Source organism: Pygocentrus nattereri, chromosome 10 (assembly GCF_015220715.1).
Source record: "Pygocentrus nattereri isolate fPygNat1 chromosome 10, fPygNat1.pri, whole genome shotgun sequence".
Lineage (NCBI taxonomy): Eukaryota > Metazoa > Chordata > Actinopteri > Characiformes > Serrasalmidae > Pygocentrus > Pygocentrus nattereri.
Genome location: NC_051220.1, coordinates 3005001 through 3015897, shown reverse-complemented (window position 1 = coordinate 3015897; position 10897 = coordinate 3005001).

The following is a 10897-nucleotide window of genomic DNA, read 5'->3' as shown; positions in this document are numbered from 1 at the left end:
AAACTGAACATATATTTATATTTATATAGCTGTCATAACGTGTGTGACGGCACTCATAACTGTAGTTTTATAACTTCTGCATTCTCTTTTTTCACTGCAGAAGTGACATACTGTGGCGTCGCCATAGAGCACGTGTCAGGCTCCAGTCCTCGCAGGCCAAAGCATCGCATGACTTCAGCACCCGCCCCGTTAAACAGGCCTGATTCAGCTCATCAGCTAACGAGTAAGGCCTTAATGAACTGAGATCAGAGCAATCTCTGCAGCACTTTGGCCTGGAAGGTCCCCAGTTTGACATGCCTGGCACAAAGAAAGACACGGTGGAAAAAACGATTCCACCAAATAAAGTGCTCTTTATTAAACACCAGGCAGAAAGAGACACGTGCAGAAACACGGACACCCATGGGGGAGGTCACCACTAGCCCTAGGCTTCATTCTCAGACCCCAACAAAAACACACCAGCTGCACCTGCAACCCGACACAACACAAATAACATATATACACACAACTTAGACTGAAGCAACAACAACACAGACAACAACAAACAGGCCTTTTTAGGAGGACTGTTTGTTGGTCATCATTGGAAAGTGCCTGTTGCTAAAAGAAGGGCTAAAAAGAAGTTTGTTCTCAGGCCAGCAGTGACACTGAGGTGTTTAAAAACTGATCCACTCAGATCAGCGCAACACACACTAACACACCACCACTACGTCAGTGTTACTGCAGTGCTGAGAATGACCCACCACCCAAATAGTACCTGCTCTGTGAGGTTCTATGGGGGTCCTGACCACTGAAGAAAGGGGGCTAATCACATATTATATATATATATATATATTAGAGGAAGGGACCCATTAGATCAGTCCCACAATGGGGAAATTTCACCTCCGCATTTAACCCATCCAGGAAGTTAAACACCACATACACACTAGTGAGCACAGTCACAGGGCCGTTTCTCTAACCTCCAGCCCACAACTGCCCCATATATGTATAAATATGTGCGTGTGTGTGTGTGTGTTAAACATGGGTAGATGTGGCAGTGAAGGTACACACACACACACACACTCGTAACAGGTTAAAGGCCTTGTTTTGTAATGTAACTAATGTATCAGTGGTTATGTATTCAGCTGCGGTGATGCAGCACTCACCACTACACAAAGAGACAATGCAGGCGTGCAGCCACACACACACACACACACACACACACACACTTTGCCGCGCACTCATCTGACCCAGTTTTCTGCTGTTTTCTGATTGGCCACTTTCCTGCTGCGCATTTTGAACCCTCTCTTTTTTGCATTTCTGCTCTATCACTGGCAGATGGCACCAGAGGACATTATATCTGGCTGTGCACCCTCACATAGACTCTCACACACACACACACACACACACACACACACACACACACACACACACCTACACATCAGTGCTTGCACACACCAAGTGAGTATGACTTTAAAGCACGCAGCTTATTTATAAAACATTTCAGAGAGTCATGAAAGCACCGGATTCACATTCATCGACTCAACATCACTGGAAAGCGTCAAAAGCCTCTTTCCACTGCAGGACCGAACCCGGTTTCCAGTGCCACGGTTAGCTAAACGTGTCCAGGGCCACAGACCCGTTTGGTGGGATGCCGTAATGACAGCTATTTCCTGACTGGTTCTACGTTATGTTGGTGTTGTGCCACCACACCCTGCTGCACCATTTCAAATCTGAAAATAATCCAATAAATTCAGTTATTCCAGTGAGGAGCTGAACTTGACCTCCTCTGCTGTCCCTGCAGACGGGCCGGGTCGCCTACAGAGCAGCACCAGTAACTGAGAATGAAGTGATTTTTACATTTTTTTATTTGAGGTTTGTCTCATTTCTTAGGGCAAGATTTCAAAAACTACCCCTGTGCCTCAGTTCCAAGGGGTTAGACTGACACTGAAAACAAGGGGTAGGGCTAAAAAGAAGAAACGGGACTGGGCTTTAGTGACTGTAAGCAAATCTCACAAGGGGGAAAGCAAAGAAAATCATCTTTAGGACTATTGTAATTTATTCTCATGGATTTTATTCACGGAATGCCCCACAGTTTCCCATGATAAGGTCCGGTATGACTTTCTGACACGGTTTACAAAGTTAGTTAGTACCCAGTTTTATCAGTCGGCCTCCCTCATGTTTTCTTACAGTACAGCATCATTAAAATATCCAATGTTTTTACCCATGAAATATAAAGGGGGTTGGGCACTTTCAGTTTCATGGAATTTAACGATATACTGACCACCAAACTGGTCATTTCTCCCTTTAGGATAAGGCTTCATGCCTGCGAGTACAAATTCGGGGTGACACTTTCTATGAATATCACCTTTGTAAGCATCTATAAACACATTCATAACATATTGTAGTGCGTTCATAAGGCATTATAAGCATGAATATAAACATTTCTAAAAATGCATTACACGTTATAGTCATTCTTATTGTGCATTATGAATTGTTAATATAATGCATTATAAGTAGTGTTCATAACTAATTATAAGAGCTCATAAGCTCACTAACTGATGCTTAAGCAGAATCTGTTTAGAGCATGAAGAATCCTAGAGAAAGTGGAGTGACGGATGGAATCAAGTTAATTTTTTTTATGATTTTATTCTCAAAGTCTACTATTTTTATTTTTAGTAACAGTGGCCGGGTGTGGTGGGTAGTGCTGTCACCTCACAGCGAGGAGGGCCTGGGTTCGATTCCCCGGCCGGGTGACCGGGGTCCTCTCTGTGTGGAGTTTGCATGTTCTCCCCGTGTCTGCGTGGGCTTCCTCCAGGTTCTCCGGGTTCCTCCCACAGTCCAAAGACATGCAGTCAGGCCAATTGGACATGCTACATTGCCCTGGGTGTGAGTGACTGTCTGTGTCTGTCTGTCTGCCCTGCGATGGACTGGCGACCTGTCCAGGGTGTATCCTGCCTTCTGCCCGAAGACTGCTGGGATAGGCTCCAGCACCCCCCACGACCCTGACGGAGAAGCGGCTTAGAAAATGGATGGATGGATTAACAGTGGCCCTAAAACGGCGTCGTAGTTGAGAGTGCGGCTCTGAGAGGGAACATCCTGTAATAATCCTGTGGTAATAGTTTACACTAAAAGTTTTAGGCCTAAGCTTTATGAGAGGAAATCACAAAACAGTGTCTCCGGTATCAAGCAATGCGTTTCTAAGCGGCGTATTTGTGTAATAACGTAACAGGGTGTGGCTTTTAGCGCCATTAAATGCTTCAGACGTCTGGTTCCTTTTACTGTAATGCCGAACAACTCTGCCCACAGGACACTGCCCACAGGACACTGCCCACAGGACACTGCCCACAGGACACTGCCTGCTGGATATTTTTGGTTGATGGTCTATTCTCAGTCCAGCAGCGACACTGAGGTGTTTAAAAACTCCAGCAGCACTGCTGTGTCTGATCCACTCAGACCAGCACCACACACATTAACACACCACCACCACGTCAGTGTTACTGCAGTGCTGAGAACGACCCACCACCCAAGTAGTACCTGCTCTGTGAGGGTCCATGGGGGTCCTGACCACTGAAGAACAGGGTAACAGAGTATCAGAGAAACAGATGGACTACAGTCTGTAACTGTAGAACTACAGAGTGCAGCTATACAGTAAGTGGAGCTGATAAGATGGACAATGAGCGTAGAAACGAGGAGGTGGTCAGAACGTTAGGCCTGATGTATCGGTGTGTGTCTAGAGTTTAAGCGGTAAGGAGGTCATGAAGGAAACACGCATGAATGTTTATGGCAGACAGAAGCCCTGATGACGTAAATCAAACCACAGCGTCGTTGGTGAGCGGCCTTAACCCAGCTAAGATACTCGCTGGTGCGTGCAGAGAGACAAACCCCCTCCCCCACCTCCACCCCCACCTCCACCCTTGCCCCCTTTACCTTTGAATTTCTCTCTCTCTGTGTGTCTCTATCTGTCACCCTCAGCTGCTTCTCTGCATTATCAGCCAGAGGACTGTCAACTTAAGCTGTTACTGAAAGAGTGTGAGTGTGTGTATGTAAGTGTGTGTGTGTGTGTGTGTGTGTGTGTGTGTGTGTGTGTGTGTGTGTGTGTGTGTGTGTGGTTGGTGCAGGAAAGAGGGTGAATGACAGATTGCAAAGAAATGAGCAAGAGATACAAAAAAGAGACAGGGAGGTAGGAAAAATGGATGAGGGAGGGGAGATAGACACTGTTCCAGAGGCAGAAAAAGAGAGGCAGAGAGGAGAGTGAGTGACATACAGAAAGAGACAGGAAGAGAAAGAGAGATGATGAGGGGACGAAGATAGTCACTGTTCCTCGGGGAGAAAGAAAAGGAACAGGAAAAGAGAGAGAGAGACAGAGAGAGGGAGAGAGAGACAGAGAGAAAGAGTGGTAGAGAGAGAGAGAGAGAGTGGTAGAGAGAGAGAGAGAGAGAGAGAGAGAGTGGTATAGAGAGAGAGAGAGAGAGAGAGAGAGAGGGAGAGAGAGTGGTAGAGAGAGAGAGAGAGAGAGAGAGAGAGAGAGAGAGAGAGAGAGGGACAGAGAGAGAGAGAGAGAGGGACAGAAAGAGAGTGGTATAGAGAGGGGGAGAGAGAGAGAAAGGGGGAGAGAGAGAGAGAGAGAGTGGTAGAGAGAGAGAGAGAGTGGTAGAGAGAGAGAGAGAGAGAGAGAGGGGGAGAGAGACAGAAAGAGAGTGGTATAGAGAGGGGGAGAGAGAGAGACAGAGAGAAAGAGAGGGAGAGAGAGTGGTATAGAGAGTGGTAGAGAGAGGGGGAGAGAGAGAGAGAGAGGAGGAGAGAGAGAGAGAGAGACAGAGAGAGAGAGGCAGAGAGAGAGAGGCAGAGAGAGAGAGAGAGGGACAGAGAGAGAGAGAGAGAGGGACAGAAAGAGAGTGGTATAGAGAGGGGGAGAGAGAGAGAGAGAGAGAGAGAGAGAGAGAGAGAGAGAGAGAGAGAGAGAGGGGGAGAGAGACAGAAAGAGAGTGGTATAGAGAGGGGGAGAGAGAGAGAGAGAGGAGGAGAGAGAGAGAGAGAGAGAGAGAGAGAGAGTGGTAGAGAGAGAGAGAGAGAGAGAGAGAGAGAGAGAGTGGTAGAGAGAGAGGGGGGGAGAGGGGATGAGGGCAGTGGAGTAAATGACAGATAGAGAAAGAAAGGATTAGAGAGATGGAGAAAGAGACGATTTCTGTTCGGAGGTCAGAGGGATGGAGCTGCTTTAGGCCTGTCGGGGCATCACAGCTGGAGAAACAGTGGACCCGACTGCCTGTGGCTCTGATTTGGAGGGGGCCGCCACCAGAAAGCTTGGGGTCCAGTTTTATGTATAATGCAGAGGTGTGTTTATGCCCTGGCTTTCGGGCGAAAGCTCTGGATCTTTTTCCATTTGCTGGGGTTCTTTTGTAATGTCAAATTAGCATTTTTAGGATATTTTTAAATAAAATATAATCACAATTTCTCTCAAACTTCAACCACAACCAAAAAGTTGTGCAAAATGTAAATAAAAACAAAATGCAATGATGTTCCTTCCTAACAACAAACTAGTTGGCAAGAAGCCAAAAACATGCACAAGGACCAGCAGAGGGGCATGTCTCTTAGTCATCGTCTGTAGCACCACTGTAGACATCTTCTACAAGCACTGGCTCCAGTGAACAAACATCTACTACCGAGAACGTGCTCACTCGATTTCTGACAGCTTCTGACAGGGAAGGAAAACTGTTCCACTGAAAGTGGCTGGGAAGAGCATCAACTTTACAGCAGAAACTGCCCTCAGTGTAACGTTAGTGCACAAAGCCATTTTTCTTCTGCTCGTCGTCAGCCAGGAGGCCATAGAAACTAAGTTAAGGTTGTTTTTTGCTTTGAGCCTGAGCACTGAGGTAAGATGTACAAGCTGTAATCTGCCTTTGTCGTCACTCTTGTTTTAGCGGAAGCAGCGTAACCCTGCAAAAAAAATGTGGAAAAGTGAAAAGGCCCTGTTCCCACAGTCTACGCAGAGCTCAGGTACTGTCCTTCAGAGTCTTCACTGGTTGCCCATTACATTCCATGTTCAGTACAAAGTTCTCCTTAGAACATATAAAGCTCTGCACAGCCTGGCTCCTCAATACTTGACAGAGCTTCTTCATCAGTATGTCCCTTTGAGATCGCAAAATCCAGGCCTCCTTGATGTTCCTAGATTTAAATGGGCTTCTATGGGTGGTCGATCATTTAATGTAGTAGCTCCCAAGTTATGGAATACGCTCCCACAGTCTGTTCGGGATGCAACCTCTCCGTCTTCATTCAAATCTTTTGTTTTCACTGTGATCGTCGTTCCGTTTATACGTGAACGTTTACCTGTATTGCCTTTCGTTTAATGTGTTGTTGGTCAATGTGTTGATGCTCTTTGATTGTAATGATCTTTGATGATACAGCGTATAATTTATTAGAGAACAGTAAGGTACAGTACAGCAGGGTTGCTGAACCCATGGGCCGCGGGCCACCAGTGGGCTGTGAAGCACTCTCTAGTGGTCCGCAACCCTGAAAGTGGGGGGAGACAGTGGTTCAGTCTTTCGGTAGAGATGTGAAAACAAAAACACCGCAGTCGCAGGCCAACTAGACGTCACCGGTGTGAGACAATGCAGCCACGGTGTTTCTCCCACGTCGTTCGGTGTGGACCTATCAAACTGGATCTTTAGTTCACTCCGTTTTGACGTGTGTGAACACTTCATCTGGATCCGGGTCTGAAACAAACAGCGGGGTCTTGGTCCACTTCTGGCCAAACCCTCAGTTCACTGCTGGTGGGAACGCGTTTTATGATGAAACGAGGGGATTCGTCAGTAGAACCGGCTCTCCTGTTCTTCTGCCAGCACGTCAGCGCTGTACTGTCAGTACAACCGGCCTGTTTTAATGGCTGACTCCTTCCTGTAGTTTGAGCTGCAGCTGATAGAAACGACAGACCAACCGTAATATAACAGCCGAACGTCATCGAGCCGAGTACTTAAACTCAAACTGATAAACTAAAGACAAAGAAGCAGAGATCAAGTAAGGTTTAGTGTTATTGGTGAATGCAGTGACGCTGATCAGCGGAGTGAGGTTTATTTCAAATGAGGCCCTAAAACCCTCCAAACTAACGAGACTCCAGACCAACCAGTGAGTCCTGTGGGAGCCACAAGAGTGTTTTCAGTGAAATCGTGATGGACTGAAGCTCCAAATCACTTACAGTCCACATCTACATCTACTTTTTTTCTTCTTCCCCCTTTTTGACATCTCTGCAAACATTTTGTCTTCTGTGATTGACCTGATCTGATCTTTTTTTCAGGCCCTAATCCACAATTAAGCAAGAAGAAAACTATTTAAAAACAGTTTTTAGTTTTTCCGTGGGCCGCTGTGCTTTATAGTTATAAACAGGTGGGCCTTGGGGTGAAAAAGGTTGAGAACGGCTGCAGCAGATCGTTATTCTCAAACATGTGCAAGAGATGGGAAAGAGGCCCACACAAACTGCTTTTGCCCAGAGCCAGAGTTTGACTCGCTGACCATCTGATTCATGGCCTTCAGCCTGGACCTCAGCATCCACAAACTCCACATCAAAGCCTCAGGCCACAGGACAAGTTGAATGACCTCTTGGCTATTGATCTTTCTTTTTGGAGTGTTAATAAAAGTCAGTTCTTTTGTATCATGATGGCTTAAAGCAGTGAAAAAGGCAAAAGAGTTGTAAAGTTTTCTCCAAATGTAGTCATTTTTTAAGCTGTGAATCGTGAGCTACGATTCGGACAGTCTCTCAGTCAAAGCTTGAAACAAAGCATCTTCTCAAACATGAAATTCAAGAACTTTCTGAGAAGAAACGGCTGCGATTTCTGGATCAGTGTTCTGTCTTAAAGAATTGCTCAAAGGGTTTGAGGTACAGATTGAGTTTTGACCATTGCCTTAAGGTAACTCCAGTCCAAAACCAGTGCTGCATGGACAACATCTGCAGGCAATGATGGTGTAAAATATACTTTCGGTAGCAATGCAAGTGTGAACTTAATTGGCTCTCTTTGATCCAAACTGGCAGCGGTGGACGAAGTACACAAACCATGTACCTGAGTTAAAGCAGAGACCCCCAAGGTAAATATTCCTCCAGTAAAAGTAGAAGTTCCTCCCTTTAGACCTCCACTGGAGTAAAAGTACTAAAGTATTTACCTTCAAATGTACTTAAGTATAAAGTAAAAGTACTAAAACTTTAATTAACTTAATTCAACTTAGTTCCAAGTTTAAGTTGAATAAAAACTGGCTTTAAACTCAGGATCACAGATGAGCTCCTTTACTATGTTGATCTGTAGGCGTCTGTTCATAAACATAAACCAGCCCAAACTCATTTACTATAAAATGAAATGGTGTTTGTAGAAATTCAGAAAAAAGCCGCGTCAGTCTCGACTGCATATGTGGACATATTTCTATATTGAGCTCTATTTACACAAAGTTAGGTTAGTTCATCATTTATGTTGAACAGACTCTCCCAAAGTTTTACGCTGCTGCGCTGACGTTGAACCGTGTGCTGCACTGGGTCGGTATGACCAACAGGTCAAAACCAGCTCTAAACAAAGTGACCGCTGGGCCCTGATTGGTGCTCTGGCTTTGCGCTTCTTTCGTTTTGACATGTTACGTTTTTATACACACAGAAACCAAAAGGAACGACAGATTTCTCAGAATGTAGGAGGAAAAAGTCGATATTAGACTCTGAAATGTAGTGGAGTGAAAGGAGAAAGTCCAGAACGGAGAAACTTCAGTACAGATACACCAAAAAATACTAAAGTACAGAAACCAATTACATTTACTCAGTTACTCAGTTACTCAGTTACTGTCCACCTCTGTAAACTGGTTAACGATGACGATGGAAATCTGTTCCAAAATTGACACAAAAATCAGAAAAGTGACAACAACACTGAAAAGGGAGGGACTGAAACCTGGGAAGGATGAACAACAGCACTAATCTTTGCACGTTCAATCAGAGGATGAACTATAACGGAGACTGTGAGCCAGGCCCTCTCATCCATCATCAGTGTCTGACCTCACAAATGCTCTTCTGGACAAAAATGGACACAAATTCCCCCAGACTCACTTCAAAATCTTGTACAGGGAGATTCACTCGAAAGAGGCCCCAAATATTCTGTAATAACTCTCTCTAGGATAAATCGATCTGAACCAAACAACCTGCAATGTGCTCCCCAGTATATGGAGCTTCAACCAAGCCAGGATGCCCCTGTGTCAGAGCGATGAGGTGGGCGCTGGACAGCCATTGCAACGTTACCCCTTATTTGTATCTTCTGGGTGCAGACCCCCGTACCCTTCATGTGTCTGTCAGAAAACGGAGATCACTTCCAGCTTCGCATGTAATACAATCGACTACACACACGTGAAAGTAGAAGAGTGGAAACTGTTAGAGCTGCAAAGGGGGACCAACTCCATGTTAATGCCCATTGGAGTTAGAATGGGATTCATAAAAGCTCCTGCAGGTGTGACGCGCAGGTGTGACGCGCAGGTCTGATGTGCAGGCATGGCGTGCAGGTGTGACGCGCAGGTGTGGCGTGCAGGTGTGACACGCAGGTGTGGCGTGCAGGTCTGACGCGCAGGCGTGGCGTGCAGACGTGACACACAGGTGTGGTGCGCAGGTGTGCCGTGTAGGCGTGACGCGCAGGCGTGGCGTGCAGGTCTGACGCGCAGGTGTGACATGTAAGCGTCCCAAAACTTTGATAATGAATCACAAACAGTGAGCACAGTGCTGACCTACAGCCAGAAGGACGCTAGTAGAAATCCGCGTTATCGTAACTTTTTTCCTTGTTTTTTTTGACGTTTATGGCTCGACCTGAAGACCTCGCTGTAACAGTCAGTGGTGTTCTGTGTGTATCATGAGGTGTTGATGTGGGTTGCGCACTTTTTTTTAGACGCTCTGATAATCTGGGGTCTGCTTTAAGCCACCGCTAAACCCCTTTTCTGGTTTCTTTGTGTGTGTGTGTGTGTGTGTGTGTAGGCCTACGCTGTGTGTGTGTGTGTGTGTGAGACAGCCTGACAGTAAGCTGGGTTCACTGAGAGGACACAGTTTTCAGTATTGATAGGGGAAGTGCTGGCGTGTGCGTTATCTGTGCCTCATATTAATTTGGATGTGACGGCTGCTAGCCTAGCGTAGCCGATCGTCTCGAGTGGGAAACACGCCATAATCCTAATCCCTTTCCACACAGGATTCGGTCTAATCAACGGCTCTTTAAAATGAAGGCCTGTGCGCACACACACACACACACACACACACACACACACACACAGAAAAGCAATCTACATACATTAGCCGTCTCCACTGTCCTCCCGTCAGCAAACACTGACATCAGCGATGGGAACGTAGGCCTAGACTTGTTATTGCTAACAGCTTCTTTCGTGAAGCCAAGATAACACACATAATAACACATTCAACATCACCTCCATCCGTTTAGGACCAAGGCTCTGATGTTTCATGAGGCTGGAATGAGACTAAACCACAAAACACCTGTTCAGTTCATCCGTCTCGGCTAACGACGGCAACGGGAAACGATCAGGTGAAGATTAAAGTGTCTCTTGCAATTGGAACGAGGCCCACACGACTCATACGCCGCTTTCCTCCCCTCCGAACGTTCGGTCGTAGAAGTGGGTTGCACTTTCTGGTTCTCACGATCCAAATAAGGCCACCTGTGAATTTAGACTCATCTGACTCCACGTTTCACAGTTTTGAGTCGGGCGTCGTGTCGGGCGTCGCTGCTCTCACGGCTCTTTCAGTGGGATTTCGGAGATCAAACTCCAAGGTCACTAATAGCCGGACCGCGGTCCAAGTCCAGACCCAGACGGTGTCCTCTGTGGACCTGGACCTATAACCGATAAACTATGCAGAATTATTTAATTTCAACGTTGTGGTTGTGTTTTAATGGGCGTAATATTTCTAGCCTTTCCA